Source organism: Lolium rigidum, chromosome 3 (genome assembly GCF_022539505.1).
Source record: "Lolium rigidum isolate FL_2022 chromosome 3, APGP_CSIRO_Lrig_0.1, whole genome shotgun sequence".
Lineage (NCBI taxonomy): Eukaryota > Viridiplantae > Streptophyta > Magnoliopsida > Poales > Poaceae > Lolium > Lolium rigidum.
Genome location: NC_061510.1, coordinates 408861642 through 408886652, shown reverse-complemented (window position 1 = coordinate 408886652; position 25011 = coordinate 408861642). Strand labels below are relative to the sequence as shown.

General features: G+C 41.9%; 1 pseudogene; it reads left to right on the top strand.

Moving 5' to 3' along the window:
- Positions 1–186: 186 nt before the first annotated feature.
- Positions 187–23449, top strand: LOC124697842 (annotated as a pseudogene).
- Positions 23450–25011: the final 1562 nt, after the last annotated feature.

Genomic DNA, 25011 nt, shown 5'->3' with positions numbered 1-25011 from the left:
AAGTTGCCATACTATTTTCTTGTTGTTGTTAGAGTATTTTGTATGATTACTTCTAAAGAATTTTCACATCAATGACACCAACCTACTATTCTATTAGCACACTACAGAAATGACTAACCACTATGTTTATTTGAACATATTGTGGTGGGAAGCTTCAGCACCGCTATCGGTGAAAAGAAGCCTAAGATGCAACAAGCTGCCCCATCTAAACTAGCATTAGCATCACCAAAGCCCACGCTGATCGCGCGTGCACCTATCGGCGCGGGGATGGGACCGAGCAGCCCGCCTTCCCGGGGCACGCTGAGTGAATCCTCCAGTGGTCTGGGGATGTCCAACGTCATGCAAGTGAGTTTCGTCTGTCTAGCATCATCAGTGATAGATTGACGGTCATCAATATAAGCCTGCAATGAGAAGAAGAATAACCTCGACTAGATGGTGTTATCTAGCGAAAATTAAGTGTAGCGAGACTCTTTAGATGTTAATTCATCATCTTGGGTTATTATTTCTATCATTATGTGGTTGTTTATCGTAGTCAGATTATTGCTATGTCGTCACGTTTAACTTATGGTCATAATAAATTTATGCACATTTAGCATTTGATATGAGATGTTGCGTGTATTGTGAGGCAACATTAACCATCATTGTTTCCTTCGAAGTTACCTAGCATAGGTATTGAAAATAACTATTTTATGGGTGTATTTGAAGTTATTCTATTTTTCTACAAGATTCCTTATTCTATATGTAAAGATCATGATTATGGGAAACCTAGACAAACTGAAGTATTCGTTCTGTTGAAATATAGTCACTTTATGTGGTTTCTTACGATAGGTTGGTAACCGATTGTTGGTCATATTTTTAGCTGCAGGGCCGATTTGATATATTTTCACTATCTGGATCATTGTTGGTACAAGAGATGGGAGGCCATCGTACTCAAACCGGCAGACTGAGTGTTTCACTACCAGGTCCTAATGTCCGTGTCTTGGGTGGCGGAGTTGCTGGAGTTCTGATTGCCTACACACATGTACATGTATGTTCTTTCTCTCATGCCAACCTCAAAGACTTAGTACATTAAGTATGCAACAATAGTTTCATGTACAACTTTACTTAGGTGAGTTTATACCTCTTCTTTTATGTTTAAGAACTTTGATGATACCTAAGTTTTAGTAGCAGACTCTTTTGTGCTGGCACACTAGAGTTATTTTCTGTATTTAGTTTCGTGCAAGACTTATTTTCTGTTCTTGCTGATGAACTGGCGTCGGGTTAGTTTCACTCGAGTAATGGAACCGGGGAGTGTCTCCCTAACGATATAAACAAAACTTACAAGATCTTAGTAATTATATTTGCAAATAGCCAAACATAGACTTCTTTACATAATTTAGTTTCGGTGTATTTAGTATTTCTTCAAATTCTACCGACTCCTACACGTAATGAAAATTCAATGTTCATGTCCTAGATTTTGGTTTTTCGACAAGGACATTGTTACTGACTGATGTTCTATGGATAGGGTTATAAATTGAATGTAGCTTCATGTTTTCCGTCACTTGTGTAAGAAACTCAAAGTTGTTGAACTATTATGTAAAATTACTTCCTTATGTTTTTCACATAAATGGCCGTCATATTTTTTTCACACTAGAGAAAAAACATAACCACCATCCTTACCAACTGTGCATAATTTAGCTGAAAGTAAATCTTTGCATGACATGGTTTCAGAAACTAAGTCATGTGGAGAATATATCACAATTTTCACGTCCTGAATTTTTATTTGCTGACAAGGCATTGCTACTATATTCTATCGTAACATGGGAATAGATTCATGAACTTTTTGTCACTGTGCAAGGAACACCAAGTTACCGGACTATTTTCTTCTTGTTGTTAGACTATTTTGTATGATTACTTCCAAAGACTTTTCACATCAATGAAAACAACCTACTATTTTATTAGCACGCTACAGAAATGACTAACCACCATGTTTATATGAACATATTGTGGTGGGAAGCTTCAGCATCGACATCGGTGAAAAGAAGGCAAAGATGCAACAAGCTGCCCCATTTAAACATGCATTAGCATCACCAATGCCCACGTTGATCGCGTGTGCACCTATCGGCCTGGGGATGGGACCGAGCAGCCCGCCTTCCAGGGGCACGCTGAGCGAATCCTCCAGCGGTCGGGGGATGTCCATCATGTCCTGCAAGTGAGCTCCATGTGTCTAGCATCATCAGTGACAGCTTGATGGTCATCAATATAAGTCTTCAATGAGAAGAAGAATAACCCCGACTAGATGGTGTTATCTAGTGAAAATTAAGTGTACCGAGACTCTTTAGATGTTAATTCACTCATCTTGGGTTCTTATTGATATGATTATGCGGTTGTTTATCGTAGTCATATTATTGCTATGTCGTTGTTACGTTAAACTTATGGTCATAATAAATTTATGCACATTGAGCATTTGATATGAGATGTTGCGTGTATTGTGAGGCAACATTAACCATCATTGTTTCCTTCGAAGATGCCTAGCATAGGTATTGAAAATAAATATTTTATGGTTGGATATGAAGTCATTCTATTTTTACTACAAGATTCCTTATACTATATGTAAAGATCATGATTATCGGAAACTTGAACAAACTGAAGTATTTGTTCTGTTGAAATATAGTCACTTTATGTGGTTTCTTACGATAGGTTGGTAACCAATGGTTGTTCATACTTTCCGCCGTAGAGCCAATTTGAGATGTTCTCACTATCTGGATCATTGTTGGTACAAGAGATGGGAGACCATCATACTCGAACTCGCAGGCTTGAGTGTTTCACTACCAGGTCATGATGTCCGTATCTTGTGTGTCGGAGTTGCTGGAGTTCTGATTGCCTACATGCATATACAGGTATGTTCTTTCTCTGATGCCAACCTCAAATCTTAGTACATTAAGTATGCAACAATAGTTTCATGTACAACTTTACTTAGGTGAGTTTCTGCCTCTTCTTTTTTTGTCTAATAACTATGATGATACCTAAGGTTTAGTAGGAGACTCTTTAGTGCTGGCACACTAGAGTTATTTGTTGTACTTAGTTTCGTGCGAGACCTCTTTTCTGTTTTTGCTGACGAACTGGCGTCGGGTTAGTTTCACTCGAGTAATGGAACCGGGGAGTTTCTCCCTATCAATCTAAACAAAACATACATCATCTTGTTAATTATATTTCCAAATAGCCAAACATGGACTTCTTTGCATAATTTAGTTTCAGTGTATTTTGTATTTCTTCAAATTCTACCGACTCATACACATAATCAAAATACAATGTTCATGTCCTAGATTTTGGTTTTCCGACAAGGACATGCTTACTGAATGATGTTCTGTGGATTGTGTTATAATTGAATGTAGCTTCATGTTTTTCCGTCACTTGTGTAAGGGACACAAAGTTGTCGTAACTATTATGTACAAATACTTGCCTATGTTTTTCACATAAGTGGCGAGTCACATTTATTCTTTTTTCTCACTAGAGAAAATACATAACCACCATCCTTATCAATTGTGCATAATTTAGTTGAAAGTAAACCTTTGCATGACATAGTTTCGGAACTAAGTCATGGAGAGAATATATCACAATGTTCACGTCCTGTATTTTCTATTTTCCGACAAGGCATGGCTACTATATTATATCGTAACTTGAGAATAGCTTCATGATTTTTTGTGTCATTAGTGCAAGGAACACCAAGTTACCGGACTATTTTCTTGTTGCTGTTAGACTATTTTTTATCATTAATTCCAAAGACTTTTTACATCAGTAACAACAACCTACTATTCTATTAGCACACTACAGAAATGAGTAACCACCTTGTTTATATGAACATATTGTGGTGGGAAGCTTGAGCACCGACATCGGTGAAAAGAAGGCAATGGTGCAATAAGTTGCCCCATTTTAAACCTGCATTAGCATCACCAAAGCCCACATTGATCGCGTGTGCACCTATCGGCGCGGGGATGGGACCGATCAACCCGCCTTCCAAGGGCACGCTGAGCGAATCCACCAGCGGTCGGGGGATGTCCAACATGTCCTGCAAGTGAGCTTCGCCTATCTAGCATCATCAGTGACAGCTTGACGGTCATTAATATAAGCCTGCAATGAGAGGAAGAAAAACCCTGACTAGATGTTGTTATCTAGTGAAAATTAAGTGTACCGAGACTCTTTAGATGTTAATTCACCATCTTGGGTTATTATTGATATCATTATGTGGTTGTTTATCATAGTTGGATTATTGCTATGTGCGTCGCGTTTAACTTATGCTCATAATCAATTTATGCACATTTAGCATTTGATATGAGATGTTGCGTGTATTGTGAGGCAACATTAACCATCATTGTTTCCTTCGAAGATACCTAGCTTAGCTATTTAAAATAGCTATTCTATGGGTGGATATGAAGTTATCCTATTTTTCTACAAGATTCCTTATACTATATGTAAAGATCATTGTTATGGGAAACCTGAACAAACTGAAGTATTCGTTCTATTGAAATATAGTCAATTTATGTGGCTTCTTACGATAGGTTGGTACCGATGATTTTTTATATTATTTTGCCGTAGAGCCGATATGAGATATTGTCACTATCTGGATCATTGTTGCTACAAGAGATGGGAGACCATCATACTCGAACCGGCAGGGTGTGTTATAAATTGAATGTAGCTTCATGTTTTTCTATCACTTGTGTAAGGAACACAAAGTTGTCGAACTATTATGTACAAATACTTCCCTATGTTTTTGACATACGTGGCAGTCACATTTATTCTTTTTTCACACTAGAGAAAATACAGAACCACCATCCTTATCAACTGTGCATAATTTAGTTGAAAGTAAACCTTTGCATGACTTTGTTTCGGAAACTACGTCAGGGAGAGAATATATCACAATGTTCACGTCCCGGATTTTTATTTTCTCGACAAGGCATGCCTACGATATTCTATCGTAACTTGAGAATAGCGTCATGATTTTTTGGTCACTAGTGCAAGGAACACCAAGTTACCAAACTATTTTCTTGTTGTTGTTCAACTATTTTGTATGATTACTTCGAAAGACTTTTCACATCGTTGACAACAACCTACTATTCTATTAGCACACTATAGAAATGAATAACCACCATGTTTATATGAACATATTGTGGTGGGAAGCTTCAGCACCGACATCGGTGAAAAGAAGGCAAAGATGCAACAAGATGCCCCATCTAAACCTGCATTAGCATCACCAAAGCCCACGCTGATCGCGCGTGCACCTATCGGCGTGGGGATGGGGCCAAGTAGCCCGCCTTCCAGGGGCACGCTGACCGAATCCTCCATCGGTCTGGGGATGTCTAACATGTCCTGCAAGTGAGCTCCGTCTGTCTAGCATCATTATTAATAGCTTGACGATCATCAATATATAAGCCTGCAATGAGAACAATAAAAACTACGACCCGATGGTATTATCTAGCGAAAATTAAGTGTACCGAGACTCTTTAGATGTTAACCCATCATCTTGGGTTATTATTGATATCATTATGTCGTAGTTTATCGTAGTCAGATTATTGCTATGTTGTTATGTTTAACTTATGGTCATAATAAATTTGATATGAGATATTGCGTATATTGTGAGGCAACATTAACCATCATTGTTTCCTTCGAAGTTACCTACAATATGTATTGAAAATAACTATTTTATGGTTGGATATGAAGTAATTCTATTTTGCTACAAGATTCCTTATACTATATGTAAAGATCATGGTTATGGGCAATGTTAAGGAAATCGGTAATCGTTAACTGCTCGGTTGGCTTAGGACTAGCGATTAATCAGAATTCGGATGATTAACTGATTTAATCGGTCGGCTATTAATCGGTGCAACCTACACAAATTAGCACTTAAAATAGTTTGTATAAGAAAAAATAATAGTATATGAGCCTCTATATGTCAGTCCTTACATCTTTAGAGCCTAAAATCCTAGAAAAACATGTACGATTCTCCTGCGTGACCTAATCTTCAAGGTCACGAGCGAATCAGGATCTACTAGCCGAAGCCGCCTTCCTTCCTTCCACTTCTTCTTCTCTCACCTCTGAAGGTTATCTTCTCCCACCACCTACCTAGGGTACAACCCCTCTTACACCTGAACCACCTAACCTATTGAAGGCGTCCTCGAGCTCCTGGACGAGCACCTCAAGGTGGCCGAGCTCCTGTATCTGAGGTCTGGGCAACTATGAGTAACTGGTCTAGGAGGGCAAGAAACTATTTGGCGACAGTGGAAATCAAGCTACTAGAGGCTGCTCTGAAGCGGGAGCTTCACAAAATCTACTTTATTAGGGAGGGGTAGCGCCTGTATTAGCGATATGCATTGAAAATTTTGTAACTTTTTTGGCCAAGTGTAATAGTTAATCGGGAACATACCTAGTAATCGGACTTTCAGACTGATTAATCGGGCTAAAGGATTAACCCGAACGATTAATGGTAATCGACACGGTCAGGCCCCTAGTAGCGATTAATCGGCCTAGTAATCATTGAATCGGCCTAGTTTTTGAACATTGGTTATGGGAAACCTGAACAAACTGAAGTATTTGTTCTGTTGAAATATAGTCACTTTATGTGGTTTCTTACGATAGGTTGGTAACCGATGGTTGTTCATATTTTCTGCCGTAGGGCCAATTTGATATATTGTCACTATATGGATCATTGTTGGTACAAGAGATGGGAGGCCATCGTAATCGAACTTGCAGGCTGAGTGTCTCACTACAAGGTCCTGATGTCCGTGTCTTGGGAGGCGGAGTTGCTGGAGTTCTGATTTCCTACATACCTATACAGGTATGTTCTTTCTCTGACACCAACCTCAAATCTTGGTACATTAAGTATGCAACAATAGTTTCATGTACAACTATACTTAGGTGAGTTTCTACCTCTTCTTTTTTTGTCTAAGAACTATGATGATACCTAAGTTTTAGTAGGAGACACTTTAGTACTCGGCACACTAGATTTATTTTATGTATTTAGTTTCGTGCAAGACTTCTTTCTCGTTTTTGCTAATGAACTCGGCTGTCGGGTTGGTTTCACTCGAGTAATGGAACCGGGGAGTGTCTCCCTATCAATCTAAACAAAACATACATCATCTTGTTAATTGTATTTCCAATATCCAAACATGGACTTCTTTGCATAACATAGTTTCGGTGTATTTAGTATTTCTTAAAATTCTACCGACTCATACAGAGAATCAAAATACAATGTTCATGTCCTAAATTTTTGTTTTCCGACAAGGACAGGCTTACTAACTGATGTTCTACAGATTTTGTTATAAATTCAATGTAGCTTCATGGTTTTCCGTCACTTGTGTAAGGAACACAAAGTTGTCGAACTATTATGTAAAATTACTTCCCTATGTTTTTCAGATAAGTGGTAGTCACATTTATTCTTTTTTTTTTCATACTAGTGAAAATACATAACCACCATCCTCATCAACTCTGCATAATTTAGCTAAAAGTAAACCTGTGCATGACATAGTTTCAGAAACTAAGTCATGGAGAGAATATATCACAATGTTCACGTCCTGATTTTTCATTTTCTGACAAGGATGGCTACTATATTTTATCGTAACTTGAGAATAGCTTCATGATTTTTTTTGTCACTGTGCAAGGAACACCAAGTTACTGGACTATTTTCTTGTTACTGTTTGAATATTTCGTATCATTACTTCCAAAGACTTTTCACATCTGTAACAACAACCTACTATTCTATTAGCACACTACATAAATGACTAACCACCATGTTTATATGAACATATTGTGGTGGGACGCTTCAGCACCGACATCGGTGAAAAGAAGGCAAAGATGCAACAAGCTGCCCCTTTTTAAACCTGCATTAGCATCACCAAAGCCCATGTTGATCGTGTGTGCACCTATCGGTGTGGGGATGGGACCTAGCAGCCCGCCTTCCAGGGGCACGCTGAGCGAATCCTCCAGCAGTTGGGGGATGTCCATCATGTCCTGCAAGTGAGCTTCGTTTGTCTAGCATCATCAGTGATAGCTTGATGGTCATCAATATAAGCCTGCAATGAGAACAAGAAAAACCCCGACTAGATGTTGTTATCTGGTTGTTTATCATAGTCGAATTATTACTATGTCGTCGCGTTTAACTTATGGTCATAATAAATTTATGCACATTTACCATTTGATATGAGATGTTGCGTGTATCGGGAGGCAACATTAACCATCATTGTTTCCTTCGAAGATACCTAGCTTAGGCATTTAAAATAGCTATTCTATGGGTGGATATGAAGTTATTCTATTTTTCTACTAGATTCCTTATACTATATGTAAAGATCATGATTATGGGAAACCTGAACAAACCGAAGTATTCTTTATGTTGAAATATAGTAACTTTATGTGGTTTCTTACGATACGTTGGTACCAATGGTTTTTCATATTGTTTTTGCCGCAGAGCCGATTTGAGATATTGTCACTATCTGGATCATTGCTGGTACAAGAGATGGGAGACCATCATACTCGAACCGGTAGGCTGAGTGTTTCACTACCAGGTCCTTACATCCATGTCTTGGGTGTGTTATAAATTTAATGTAGTTTCATGTTTTTCCGTCACTTGTGTAAGGAACACAAAGTTATCGAACTATTATGTACAATTACTTCCCTATGTTTTTCAAATAAGTGGCAGTCACATTTATTGTTGTTTCACAATAGAAAAAAAAATACATAACCACCATCCTTATCAACTGTGCATAATTTAGTTGAAAGTAAACCTTTGCATAACATAGATTCAGAAACTAAGTCATGGAGAGAATATATCACAATGTTCACGTCCTGGATTTTTGTTTTCTGACAAGGCATGCCTACTATATTCTACCGTAACTTGAGAATAGCATCATGATTTTTTGTCACTAGTGCAGGGAACACAAAGTTACCAAACTATTTTATTGTTGTTGTTAGATTATTTTGTATGATTACTTCCAAAGACTTTTCACATAAGTGACAACAACCTACTATTCTATTAGCACACTATAGCAATGACTAACCACCATGTTTATATGAACATATTGTGGTGGGAAGCTTCAGAACCAACATTGGTGAAAAGAAGGCAAAGAAGCAACAAGCTGCCCCATTTGAACCTGCATTAGAGCATCTCCAATAGATGCGTCAAAAGGCGCGCGGCAAAAAAACCCGCCAGTTTGGTGCGCTTGGGCGCCCGCGCAAACCTCCAGCGGACGCGCGCGCTAAAAAATTTGCCGCGCCCGCACTTTTGCGCTACCCCGCGCGGAAAACTTGCCGCGTCGGCTTTCGCGCGCTCTATAGACGCGTCGCGCACGCGCACGCCAACCGCCTGAACTTTCCGTGTCTCTCCGCCTCTATCTTTCTCTCTGTCTGCACCGCTCTTCCTCCCACGCCGACGCTCCGCCTCCGTCTCCGGCAAGATGCCTCCACGACGCCGCTCCGCCTCCGGCTACCGCGGTGTTCGCGCGCGGCCAAGTGGCCGCTTCGACGCGGAGATCCGCTCCGGCGAGGAGCGCATCCGTCTCGGGACGTTTGACATGGCGCACGAGGCGGCGCGGGCCTACGACGCCGTCGCCTGGCGCCTCGGCCGCTCCCACTGGCAGATGAATTTCCACGACGTCTGGACGCGGGAGCAGGAGGAGCAGCTCACGCCGCCATCGCCGGTCATTACGCGCGAGCAGCACGGTGCCAATGGGAGCCCGAGTAGCGCCTCCTCATCGCCGAGCGCGACCAGCGCCTCCGCTTGGAGTGGGCGCGCTAGTTTCCCGAGGAGGTCGCCGCCACGGAGGCGTTCTACGCGCAGAAGGAGGCGGCGAAGGCGGCGGCGGTGGTGAAGAAAAAGGCGAGCCGCGAGAAGCTCCGGGCGGAGTCCGCGGTGAGGAAGGCGGCGAGGGCCGAGAAGGCGGCGAGGAGGGAAGAGGAGAAGAAAAATGGCGCAGGGCCATCCACCATCATCCTCTCCTCCTCCTCCTCCTCCTCCTCCTCCTCCTCCTCCTTCGAGTGGACTTCGACGCCGGTGTCTGAGACTACTCCGAGCAAACACTCGTCGGACTACGACTGGGATTCGGAGTAGGATTAGAGTAGTTTAAAATAAAATGTTGCACGGTATCATCGAACTTTTAATGACTCTTCCCCAAGGGGGGGGGGGGAGATGATGTAGCCCCGCCTATCGTCGACGCCACACCATGGCCAAGGAGTCCCCCAAGTGGACCAACAACACAAACCCCCGCCATATATGTCAAGGTGAACTCTTTCCTCTCTATGGTTGACCTCAACACCAACTTGAATGGTATGCTACCTCATGCCTATCATCATGGTGTCCATAGGTACCGACATCGACAAGGACCAAGAGAGAAGGAACTCCCATGGTGCAAGGAAGAAGAAGAAGAAGAAGGAAGAAGAAGAGGAAGAATGCAGGCCGGCCCAGAGACCCGGTCGGACCGGGCCCCACAACCGGACCATCCGGTCCCAGGCCCGGTCAACCGGCCACCCAACCGGACTTCCCCGCATCGTACCGGAACACAACCAGACAGCAACTTGCGAGGTTTCCGGTTGGCGACCGGTCGACCGGACCCAGGACCGGACCACCCGGTCACTGGCCCGGTCTGACCGGCCCCAAACCGGATCCGACGGGAATGACTCACCAAACTGCCTAAGTTATCCATTCGCGTACCTTTTCGCCTTGCTGGCCATGTATGCCTATATAAGGACCCTAGGCACCCTCCTTTACCCCTTAGACAAGATTTAGGCTTAGACATGGATATGAGCTTTGTCTCCCTAGGGTTTCATCCCCTTTGTATCAAGGCTACCCTTGTTGGATGTATGGATTTGGTGTGTGAGATTCTAGTGCTACCCACTCTCTCTCCCACTCCTTGATTCATCTCCCTCACCGATCTCTCACCTCGGAATTCTACCGCGCGTCTCTTCCGGGTTGATTCTATTGGCGTGGTCCATCGAGCCACGGGGTAAGTATCGATTGTATCGGGTTGGTGTGCGTGCGTGAGTTCCTCGTGTTCTTCGTGTTCGTCGTGTTCTTCGCGCTCTCCCTCTCCTTCCCCTTTGGATTTCAGGGTCAACCGCAAGATCGGGCCACAAACGGGGTCTTAGACCTCACCATATGGTATCAGCAGCCTTTGGTTTCCGCGGATTTGACCCTCCACCCACCCAATTTCGTCCCTAAAAATTTTCCAAATTTTTTCCCAAAAATAGCCCTAATTTGCCTTTGGACGGATCTGCGATTTTGTTGAGTTTTGAGTGGTTTTGGTCCATGGATTCGATGTTATTGTGCTTGATCTACTATTTCCCCAACTTCTAGCCCCCAAGTCCATCGTTTTCCTTCGATTTGGTCGATTTGGCTTGGTTTTGCTCAAGAACAGGAGAGAGAAAACGAGCTGTCCGGTTGAGCACCGGTTGACCGGGCCACAGACCGACCGGGCCAGCCCAGAACCCGGTCGACCGGTCGCCAACCGGACCAGCCGGCCCCAGACCCGGCCAGACCGGGCCCCAGACCGGGCGCCACCATTTTCACCACCACCGCCGACCACCACCACTCCTCTCCACCACCGGCAAGCTCCATCAACCCCCCAAACCACCGGTACACACCACCGCGGCCCCATAACCACCGCCGCAACCGCAAGAGCATCGACACCATCCACCACCGGCATACCACCGCCACCACCGCCAAGCTACTTTGACCCTTTTCTTCCGCTAACTTGTGTTTGCTTGTTCCGGTTTGAGTGCCTTGTTTGTGAAACTAACCCGCAGCTCCGAAGCAAGCGACGACATCCTCGGCACCCCGGACTTGCAACCGTACTCTTGACATCACCGCCATCATCGCAAGTTGTGTGTTCATCACCGCCTAACATCTTAGGTATAACTTGCATTCCCCTTGTAACCCCTCTTCTTTTGCGTTCTATCCTATCGAGCATTGCTTATTGAGTGTTGCGAGACATTGCACGTGGCCCCGATTGTGAGGTGTGTGTGTAGTGTGGAGTCAAGCTTATAAGCAAGTACTCGTGTGGCAAAATAGCAAAAGCGAGCTAACGCTAACATAGTGCGAGAAAAAGCCGCAAAAACACAAAAAGAGTGCAAGTCGCACCATACATACAAAAGAGTACAAGTGCCACCATAGATACAAAAGAGTGCAAGTGCCACCGTATACAAAAGAGTCACAAGCTTTTAAGCAAAAGAGAGAAGAGAAGAGAGGTCGCGTGTGAATCTTGTTGTCTCTCCGTTTGCAACCAAAGCTTTGCCTCTCTTTGTGTTAGTGTGACACCGAGCACCCTTACATACACTTTTCCGCTCACTTTTGGTTGCACTAACCCCGCTTATCCCGTGTGTGTGTTCCACATCTTTTCCGTGTTTATAGTGATCATCGCTTTGACATTTGAATTTTTGGATTTCACCCACTCTTGACAATACACTTGATTTCGGATTTCGTCTTTTGGCTTTCCACCATACTCACCTAACACCATATTTGCTAGCTTTTGCGTGTGCTTTTGTGTGAGTGCTAGATACAATTGATTTTGACCTCGGCTTGTTGGATCACCCCGATCTTATCATACCACGGTAAGGTTGCGAGGTAGTGTTCTTCCACTAACATACACCATATAGATACCATCGTGCTAACATGGATAGCGAAGATGAGGATACGGAGGAGTACATGGAGCACTACGAGGAGGATACCTCTTCAAGTACCGCGGATGTGGAGGAACATGTGGAGCTCTACTCCGACTATGGCTCCGAAAGCATCACCGACATCTCCGACATCGAGGAGCTCGACAACGACCATGGCTCCCCAAGCATCATCGACATGGACGACATGGTGGAGCACCACTTTGAGGACGACTTCGACGAGCTCTACATCGACAATGGCTCAGCAAGCATGGACGACATGGTGGAGCAACGCCACGCCTACGACATCGACACCATGGCGGAGCCTCACCTAGTCACCTACTTGGCCAATGGAGCTACATATGAAGATAGAGGACCTCCACGATGGAACCATCATATGGATCATCAAGAGCGTCCCCATCATGAGCGTCATCGACACACTTCTCCGAGCTCCACAAGGCGCCACCATGAGAGTGCTTATGCACAAGATCGTCGACTTCAAGCACATCATGTGGAGCATCAAGAGCGTCCCCAACATGATCGTCATCGACACTCTTCTCCAAGCTCCACAAGGCGCCACAAGCAACATGCCAAGCCACATGAGCTATCCTCTAGGCATGTCAAGGATCGTCATCGACATACACCTTCTCATGATCGTCGTCGATCACCACCGTCGCATGGCTCCCATCGACATATGTCACCCCGATGATCATCGCCGACACAAGCCACCCCATGAGCGCCATCGACCAACATCTTCCACGGATCTTCGACGACACCACTCAAGACATGGTGATGATGCACGAAGATGAGATCCTCGACATGAAGACGACAAACACCATCATTTGGTGTCTACCACTCCAAGGATGGCAAGTGCACATCGCGCTTACCTTCCTCATGAGGCGACTTCCACCTCTTGTGCCACCACCACAATGGCCTCTAGCTCGTCATATGCCTATGGACTCCGATGCTACAAGTGCAAGCAACAAGGCCACCCTCCACGGGAATGTCCCAATCTCCTATGTGAGGTATGCAAGGCCAAGGGTCACATGGCATGGCAATGCACATCGACGAGCACCGACATGCTCCACTTCGACGAGCTACAAGCCCAAGCCACCAAGAAGCCTACGGCGCCCACACTTCAAGATGAAGACCTCCAAGGCCAACGCAAGGATGATGTGGATCCGAGCCTAGCTCTCCACAACACTACGGCGCCACCGATGGAGGACGACTTGGGAGGCGATGGAGTTGAGATGGTTGAGCATGGGAACTTCCCTTCAACCAAGGAGGCGCATGGAGATGAGAAAGTTGAGCCTACTCCTATATGCTTGATTGATGAGTTGGTACCAATCCCATGTGAGCATGAGAGCCACTTAGCCCACTTGAGTGCGAGTGATAGTGAGTTGAGTGACTTCCACCCCATATGTGAGTTTGAGTGCTTCCGTTTGGAGGACATGAGTGATACACCAAGCGAGTTGAGAGAGGTAGATGATAGGTCCTTGGAGGACATTGCATTTGCTAACACATTAACCTCTCCCTCTATGGTGTCTTCTTATGTTGCACTAGGTTCCACGGAGGATGAGTTCCCGATCATGGAGACGATGTACATGGTGCATGAAGATGATGATATCTCACCATGCTTGCTCCAAGATGGACATGTCGACCACATGGATCCTCCTACTTCCACAACACCTACTTCAAATGAGTCGGCCTACAAAGGTAACAACATAGGTGTTGATGATGCCATGATCCCACTAGTGGACATGATGACTTATGAGTGCATGCATGATCTTGATGATACATTTGCTACGTCACATGCTACTTTCATTTTCCCATGCGATACTTTGCTTGATAACATTGTTGATCATGTGGAAGTGAATGCTTGTGATACCATGACCATGCCATGCTATGAGAGCTTCAATTTTTCTACCATTGCTTGCAATAATGATCATGACCATTTGCTCTTTACCATGTATTGCTTGCAATAGGATAATGACAAGGATGACATTAGCTTCCGCATGCTTTGCCCCAAATGTTTACACTCATTCCATGATCCTTGCATCCAAGATTGCGAACAATTGCTCTTTCTTATGCTTGGTATGCAAGAATGCTTATTTCATTGTCCACAAGATGGCCCCCATAGCCTTCTCACTTTTTGATGATCATGAGTTTCCACATACCATGAATGCACCTTCTTGCCATTTGCACTATCGCCATGCATTCCATACTATGTTGATTGACACTAATGGTGATGTGCACAAGACATGGAACATCATGATGGATGATGTGTTCCTCTACCATGCACACACGCTTTTTGTTTTCTCTTTCGTGTGTATAGGTACTCGAATGACAACTTCCACCGCCACGGAGCATGAGCTCACGAAACGCGCAATTGAGAGCTACCCCAACAAGGACCTAACCCGCGGGAATCACACCAAAGGGTATGTTCCCACAAGCCTTCGCCCTCGTGTGTTTTCGACTTGCCTTGTCGAGTTTCCGGTTTGGTCCAATTCCTCGTCACCTCTTTTGCTTCTTATGCAACATATCTTGACACATCTTGTTGGCACAATGGTTGTTGTATGTCGTGATGATATCATCATACACTCCGAGATTCTCAAGGACCATGTCATACATGTGAGAGACACCTTATGCATCTTGTGCCACATGTCACACAAAAAGTTGCTCTTCTTTGGATTTCTCATTTCATCTTTGGCAATTGCAATGGATTCTTTCACACTTGAGGACACTCATACTCGGCTCAAGCCAACCATACTCTCCCAAGTTCGAAGTCTCCATCGTTTTGCCATTGCACATAACAATTTTGCCCCAAATTTTGCCGCCGACACTTGCCTTTTGTTTGTTCCACTTGTTTGGGACAATGCTACACCACACATTTTTGACACCTTACAACTCTTACATGCACAAATTTTTTCCCTACCACATTTTGGATACATCGACACTCTTTTGGTTCCCATTTTTGCCAAATGCCTCTTGGAGAAACGACTTGATGCTTCGTGTTGTATTGAGAGCCTTTTGTTCGCCGATCACAAATTTGGCATGCACAAGCTTTCCATTTGCAAGTTGTTTTTCCCCAAGCTCTTCTTCGACCGCGACTTTATCCCTCTACCACAACATGGGACAAGCGTCATGGACTACACCGTCGGTGAGGAGGAAGAACAAGAGTCGAGGACGACTCTTCCCCAAGGGGGGGGAGATGATGTAGCCCCGCCTATCGTCGACGCCACACCATGGCCAAGGAGTCCCCCAAGTGGACCAACAACACAAACCCCCACCATATATGTCAAGGTGAACTCTTTCCTCTCTATGGTTGACCTCAACACCAACTTGAATGGTATGCTACCTCATGCCTATCATCATGGTGTCCATAGGTACCGACATCGACAAGGACCAAGAGAGAAGGAACTCCCATGGTGCAAGGAAGAGAGAAGAAGAAGAAGAAAGAAGAGAAGAAGATGCTGAGACGAGCCCGAGGACCCGGCCGGACCGGCCCCACAACCGGACCATCCGGTCCCGGGCCCGGCCAACCGGCCACCCAACCGGACTTCCCCGCATCGTACCGGAACACAACCAGACAGAAACTTTGCGAGGCTTCCGGTTGGCGACCGGTCGACCGGACCCGGACCGGACCACCCGGTCCACGGCCCGGTCTGACCGGCCCCAAACCGGATCCGACGGGAATGACTCACCAAACCGCCTAAGTTATCCATTCGCGTACCTTTTCGACCCATGTCGACCTTGTATGCCTATATAAGGACCCTAGACCACCTCCTTTACCCCTTAGACAAGATTTAGGCTTAGACATGGATATGAGCTTTGTCTCCCTAGGGTTTCATCCCCTTTGTATCAAGGCTACCCTTGTTGGATGTATGGATTTGGTGTGTGAGATTCTAGTGCTACCCACTCTCTCTCCCACTCCTTGATTCATCTCCCTCACCGATCTCTCACCTCGGAATTCTACCGCGCGTCTCTTCCGGGTTGATTCTATTGGCGTGGTCCATCGAGCCACGGGGGTAAGTATCGATTGTATCGGGTTGGTGTGCGTGCGTGAGTTCCTCGTGTTCTTCGTGTTCGACGTGTTCTTCGCGCTCTCCCTCTCCTTCCCCTTTGGATTTCGGGTCAACCGCAAGATCGGGCCACAAACGGGGTCTTAGACCTCATCAAACTATGATGATACCTAAGTTTTAGTAGGAGACTCTCTAGTGGTGACACACTAGAGTTATTTTCTCTATTTAGTTTCGTGCAAGACTTCTTTTCTCGTGTTGGCTGAAGAACTGGCATCGGGTTGGTTTCACTCGAGTAATGGAACCGGGAGTGTCTCCCTATCGATCTAAACAAAACTTACATTCTTTTGTTAATTATATTTCCAAATAGCCAAACATAGACTTCTTTCCATAATTTAGTTTCGGTGTATTTAGTATTTCTTCAAATTTTACCGAGTCATATACAGAATGAAAACACAATGTTCATGTCCTAGATTTTGGTTTTTCGATAAGGACATGCTTACTGACTGATGTTCTTTGGATAGTGTTATAAATTGAATGTAGCTTCATATTTTTCCCTCACTTGTGTAAGGAACACAAAGTTGTCAGACTATTATGTACAATTACTTCCCTATGTTTTTCACATAAGTGATAGTCACATTTATTCTTTTTCACACTAGAGAAAATACATAACCACCATGGTTATCAACTGTTGACAACAACCTACTATTCTATTAGCACACTATAGAAATGACTAACCACCATGTTTATATGAACATATTGTGGTGGGAAGCTTCATCACCAACATGGGTGAAAAGTAGGCAAAGATGCAACAAGCTTCCCCATCTAAACCCGCATTAGCATCACTAAAGCCCACGCTGATAGCGCGTGAACCTATCAGCGTGGGGATGGGATGAGCAACCTGCCTTCCAGGGGCACACTGAGCGAATCCTCCAGTGGTAGGGGGTGTCAAAAATGTCTTGCAAGTGAGCTCCGTCTGTCTAGCATCATCAGTGACAGCTTGACGGTCATAAATATAAGCTTGCAATGAGAAGAAGAAAAAACCCAACTAGATGTTGTTATCTATTGAAAATTAAGTGTACTGAGACTCTTTAGATGTTAATTCATCGTCTTGGGTTATTATTGCTATCATTATGTGGTTGTTTAGCGTAGTCGATTATTACTATGTCGTTATGTTTAACTTATGGTCATAATAAATTTATGCACCTTTAGCATTTCATATGAGATGTTGCGTGTATTGTGAGGCAACATTAACCATCATTGTTACCTTCGAAGATACCTAGCTTAGGTATCGAAAATAACTATCTTATGGGTGGATATAAGTTATTCTATTTTTGAACAAGACTCCTTATATTATATGTAAATATCATGATTATGAGAAACCTGAACAAACTGAAGTATTTGTTCTATTGAAATATAGTCAGTTTATGTGGTTTCTTACAATATGTTGGTAACCGATGGTTGTTCATATTTTCTGCCGCAGGGCCGATTTGAGATATTGTCACTATCTGGATCATTGTTGGTACAAGAGATGGGAGGCCATCTTACTCAAACCGGTAGGTTGAGTGTTTCATTGCAGGTCCTAATGTTCATGTCTTGGGTGGCGGAGTTGCTGGAGTTCTGATTGCCTACACACCTATACATGTATGTACTTTCTCTCAGGCCAACCTCAAATCTTAGTACTTGAAGTATGCAAAAATAGTTTCATGTACAATTTTCCTTACGTGAGTTTCTACCTCTTCTTTTATGTCTAAGAAGTTTGATGATACCTAAGTTTTAGTAGGAGACTCTCTAGTGCTCGCACACTAGAGTTATTTTATGTATTTAGTTTCGTGCAAGACTTCTTTCGGTTTTTGGTGATGAACTGGCGTCGGGTTGGTTTCACTCGAGTAATGGAACCTGGGAGTGTCACCCTAACAATATAAACAAAACTTACATTATTTTGTTTATTATATTTGCAAATAGCCAAACATAGACTTCTTTTCATAATTTAGTTTCAATGTATTAATATTTCTTCAAATTTTACCGAGTCATACACAAAATGAAAATACAATGTTCATATCTTAGATTTTGGTTTTCCGGCAAGGACATGCTTACTGACTGATGTTCTGTGGGTAGTGTTATAAATTGAATGTAGCTTCATGTTTTTCCGTCACATGTGTAAGGATCACAAAGTTGTCGGACTATTATATACAATCACTTTCCTATGTTTTTCACATAAGTGACGGTCACATTTATACTTTTTTCACACTAGAGAAAATACATAACCACCATTCTTGTCAACTGTGCATAATTTAGCTAAAAGTAAACCTTTGCATGACATAGTTTCAGAAACTAAGTTATGGAGAGAATATATCACAATGTTCCCATCCTGGATTTTTGTTTTCTCACAAGGCAAGCCTACTATATTCTATCATAACTTGAGAATAGCTTCATCATTTTTTTGTCACTAGTTCAAGGAACACCAAGTTTCCATACTATTTTCTTGTTGTTGTTAGACTATTTTGTATGATTACTTCCAATGACTTTTCACATCAGTGACAACAACCTACTATTCTATTAGCACACTACAGAAATGACTAACCACCATGTTTTTATGAGCATATTGTGGTGGGAAGCTTCAACACCTACATCGGTGAACAGAAGGAAAATATGAAACAAGGTGCCCCATTTACCAAAGCCCAGACTGATCGCGCGTGCACCTATCGGCGTGGGGATGGGACCGAGCAGCCCGCCTTCCAGTGGCACGCTGAGCGAATCCTCCAGCGGTCGGGGGATGTCCAACATGTCCTGCAAGTGAGCTCCGTCTATCTAGCATCATCAGTGACACCTTGATAGTCATAAATATAAGCCTGCAATGAGAATAAGAAAAACAACGACTAGATGGTGTTATCTATTGAAAATTAAGTGTACCGAGTCGATTTAGATGTTAATTCATCGTGTTGGGTTATTATTGCTATCATTATGTGGCGGTTTATCGTAGTCGATTATTTCTATGTCGTCACGTTTAACTTATGGTCATAATAAATTGATGCACATTTAGCATTTGATATGAGATGTTACTTGTAGTGTGAGGCAACATTAACCATCATTGTTTCCTTCGAAGATGCCTAGCTTAGGTATTAAAAATTAACTATTCTATGGGTGGATATGAAGTTATTCTACTTTTCTCGCAAGATTCCTTATACTATATGTAAAGATCACGATTATAGGAAACCCGAACAAACTGAAGTATTCGTTATGTTGAAATATAGCCACTTTATGTGGTTTCTTACGATAGTTTGGTAAGGATGGTTGTTCATATTTTCTGCCGCAGGGCCGATTTGAGATATTGTCACTATCTGGATCATTGTCGGTACAAGAGATGGGAAACCATCGTACTCGAACCGGCAGGATGAGTGTTTCACTACCAGGTCCTGATGTCCGTGTCTTGGGTGGCGGAGTTGCTGGAGTTCTTATTTCCTACACACCTATATATGCATGTACTTTCTCTCAGGCCAACCTCAAATCTTAGTACTTTAAGAATGCAACAATAGTTTCATGTACAACATTACTTACATGAGTTTCTACCTCTCCTTTTATGTCTAAGAACTATGATGATACCTAAGTTTTAGTAAGAGACTTTCTAGTGCTCGCACACTAGAGTTATTTTCTGTATTTAGTTTCATGCAAGACTTCTTTTCGGTCCTATCTGACGAACTGGCGTCGGGTTGGTTTCACTCGAGTAATGGAACTGAGGGGTGTCTCCCTAGCAATCTAAACAAAACTTACACGATTTTGTAAATTATATTTGAAAATTGCCAAACATAGACTTCTTTGCATAATTTAGTTGCGATGTATTAGTATTTCTTCAAATTTTACTGAGTCATACACATAACGAAAATACAATGTTCATGTCCTAGATTTTTGTTTCCTACAAGGACATACTTACCGACTGATGTTATGTGGATAGTGTTATAAATTGAATGTAGCTTCATGTTTTTCCGTCACTTGTGTAAGGAACACAAAGTTGTCGGACTATTATGTACAATTACTTCCCTATGTTTTTCACATAAGTGATCGTCACATTTATTCTTTTTTCACACTAGAGAAAACACATAACCACCATCCTTATCAACTGTGCATAATTTAGCCGAAAGTAAACCTTTGCATGACATAGTTTTAGAAACTAAGGCATGCAGAGAATATATTACAATGTTCACGTCCTGAATTTTTGTTATCTGACAAGGCATGCCTACTATATTCTATCGTTACTTGAGAATAGATTCATGATTTTTTATCACTAGTGCAAGGAACACCAAGTTGCCAGACTATTTTCTTGTTGTTGTTATACTATTTTTGATGATTACTTCCAATGTCTTTTCGCATCTGTGACACCAACCTACTATTGTACGAGCACACTACATAAATGACTAACCACCATGTTTATACGGAAGCTCCGACACCGACATCGGTGAAAAGAAGGCATAGATGCAACAAGCTGCCCCATCTAAACCTGCATTAGCATCAACAAAGCCCACGCTGATCACGCGTGCACCTATTGGCGTGGGCATGTGACCAAGTAGCCCGCCTTCCAGGGGAAGGCTGAGCGAATGCTCCAGCGGTCAGGGGATGTCTAGCAAAAATCTGTCTAGCATCATCAATGACAGCTTGACGTGCATCAATATAAGCCTGCAATGAGAAGAATAAAAATCCCGACTAGATGTTGTTATCTAGTGAAAATTAAGTGTACCGAGACTCTTTAGATGTTAATTCATCATGTTGAGTTATTATTGCTGTCATTATGTTGTTGTTTATCGTAGTCGGATTATTGCTATGTCGTCATGTTTAACTTATGGTTATAATAAATTTATGCACATTTAGCATTTATTTGAGATGTTGCATGTATTGTGAGGCAACATTAACAATCATTGTTTCATTCGAAGATACCTAGCTTAGGTATTGAAAATAACTATTCTATGGGTGGATATGAAGTTATTCTATTTTTCTACAAGATTTGTTATACTATATGTAAAGATCATGATTAATGGGAAACCTGAACAAACTGAAGTATTCGTTCTGTTCAAATATAGTCACTTTATTTGGTCTCTTACGATAGGTCGGTAATGATGGTTGTTCATATTTTCTGTCGAAGGGTCGATTTGAAATATTGCCACTATCTCGATATGGGAGATCGTCGTACTCGAACCGCCAGGTAGAGTGTTTCACGACCAGGTCAGGATTTCCGTGTCTTGGGTGGCGGAGTTGCTGGAGTTCTGATTGCTTACACACCTATACATGTATGTACTTTCTCTCAGGCCAACCTCAAATCTTAGTACTTTAAGTATACAACAATAGTTTCATGTACAACTTTACTTACGTTACTTTCTATCTCTTCTTTTATGTCTAAGAACTATGATGATATCTAAGTTTAAGTAGGAGACTCTGTAGTGCTGGAACACTAGAGTTATATTTTGTATTTACTTTCGTGCAAGACTTCTTTTCTCGTTTTTGTCGAAGAACCGGCATCCGGCTGGTTTCACTCTAGTAATGGAACCAGGGAGTGTCTCCCTATCGAGCTAAACAAAATTTACATGATTTTGTAAATTATATTTGCAAATAGCCAAACATAGACTTCTTTGCATAATTTTGTTTCGGTGTATTTACTATTTCTTCAAATTTTACCGAGTCATACACAAAATAAAAATACAATGTTCATGTCCTAGATTTTGGTTTTCCGACAAGGATATGTTTACTAACTGATGTTCTGTGGATTTTGTTATAAATTGAATGTATCTTCATGTTTTTCGTCACTTGTTTAAGGAACACAAAGTTGTCAGACTATTATGTATAACTAGAACGATACCCCGCACGTTGCAGCGGATATCTCTTTAAGAAATCTAATAAAACACATAAAATTTGGTTTATAGAATATGCAATATTTAGTTGGACATGACTTAACTATGTAATGATATAGCATGAGGGTGCGATATTATCAAGCGAGCGGCAAATAAAAAGAATGACATTGCTAGTTTAATGGTTAAAAATAGATAATCCAAATATCTTGTATGTAGATATAGATAATAAATAAGGACTACTATTAGTGGGATGAGGTGGACAAATGATTGGCTAAGGAAGTAGGTGATGTGGATAACTTGCATGTTGACATAGACAAATATTAATTGCACTTAGTGGGGTTTTGTTTTATAAGAAGTATATATTAGTTCCCTATATTTTTCACATAAGTGATAGTCACATTTATTCTTTTTCACACTAGAGAATATACATAACCACCATCCTTATCAACTGTGCATATTTTAGCTGAAAGTAAACCTTTGCATGACATAGTTTCAGCAACTAAGTCATGGAGAGAATATATCACAATGTTCACGTCCTGGATTTTTTTTCCTGACAAGGCATGCCTACTATATTCTATCGTAACTTGAGTATAGCTTCAGGATTTTTTATCACTAGTGCAAAAAACACCAAGTTGCCAGACTATTTTCTTGTTGTTGTTAGACAATTTTGTATGATTACTTCCAAAGACTTCACATCAGTGAAAACAACCTATTATTCTATTAGCACACTACATAAATGACTAATCACCATGTTTATATGAACATATTGTGGTCGGAAGCTCCGACACCGGCATCGGATAAAAGAAGGCAAAGATGCAACAAGCTGCCCTATCTAAACCTGCATTAGCATCAACAAAGCCCAGGCTGATCGCGGGTGCACCTATTGGCGTGGGCATGTGACCGAGTAGCCCGCCTTCCAAGGGCACGCTGAGCAAATCTTCCAGCAGTCAGGGAATGTCTAGCATGTCCTGCAAGTGAGCTCTGTCTGTCTAGCATCATCAGTGACAGCCTGATGGGCATCAATATAAGCCTGCAATGAGAAGAATAAAAATCCTGACTAGATGTTGTTATCTAGTGAAAATTAAGTGTACCGAGACTACTTAGATGTTAATTCATCATCTTCGGTTATTATTGCTATCATTATGTTTTTTTTTTATCGTAGTCAGGTTATTGCTGTGTCGTCGCATTTAACTTATGGTCATAATAAATTTATGCACATTTAGAATTTGATATGAGATGTTGCGTGTATTGTGAGGCAAGATTAACCATCATTGTTTCCTTCGAAGATACCTATCTTAGGTATTGAAAAAAACTATTTTATGGGTGGATATGAAGTTATTATTTTTGTACAAGATTCCTTATACTATATGTAAAGATCATTATTATGAGAAACCTGAAAAAACTGAAGTATTGGTTCTATTGAAATATAATCATTTTATGTCGGTTCTTACGATATGTTGGTAACCAATGGTTGTTCACATTTTCTGCTGAAGGGCCAATTTGAGATATTGTCACTATCTGGATCATTGTTGGTACAAGATATGGGAGGCCATCGTACTTGAACCGGCAGGCTGAGTGTTTCACTACCAGGTCCTGATGTTCGTGTCTTGGGTGGCGGAGTTGCTGGAATTCTGATTGCCTATACATCTATACATGTATGTACTTTCTCTGAGTCCAACCTTAAATCATACTACATTAAGTATGCAACAATAGTTTCATGTACAACTTTACTTAGATGAGTTTCTACCTCTTATTTTATGTCTAAGAACTATGTTGATACCTAACTTTTAGTAGGAGACTCTCTAGTGCTGGCACATTAGAGTTATTTTATGTATTTAGTTTCGTGCAAGTCTTCTTTTCTATTTTTGTTGATGAACTGGCGTTAGGCTGATTCCACTCGATTAATGGAACCGGGGAGTGTCTCCCTATCAATATAAAAAAATTACATGATTTTTTCAATTATATTTGCAAATAGCCAAACATAGACTTCTTTGCATAATTTAGTTTTAATGTATTTAGTATTTCTTCAAATTTTACCGAGTCATACACATAATGAAAAGACAATGTTCATGTCCTAGATTTTGGTTTTCTGACAAGGAGATGTTTACTGACTGATGTTCTCATGGATAGTGTTATAAATTGAATGTAGCTTCATGATTTTCGCCACTTGTGTAAGGAACACAAAGTTGTTGGACTATTATACACAATTACTTCCCTATGTTTTTCACATAAGTGACTTTCACATTTATTCTTTTTTCACATTAGAGAAAATACATAACCACAATCCTTATCAAATTGTGCATAATTTAGCTGAAAGTAAACCTTTGCATGACATAGTTTCAGAAACTATGTCATGGAGAGAATGTATCACAATGTGCATGTCCTAGATTTTTGTTTTTTGGTAAGGCATGCCTACTATATTTTATCGTAACTTGAGAATAGCTTCAGGATTTTTTTTGTCACTAGTGCAAGGAACACCAAGTTGCCAGGCTATTTTCTTGTTGTTTTAGACTATTTTGTATGATTACTTCAAAAGACTT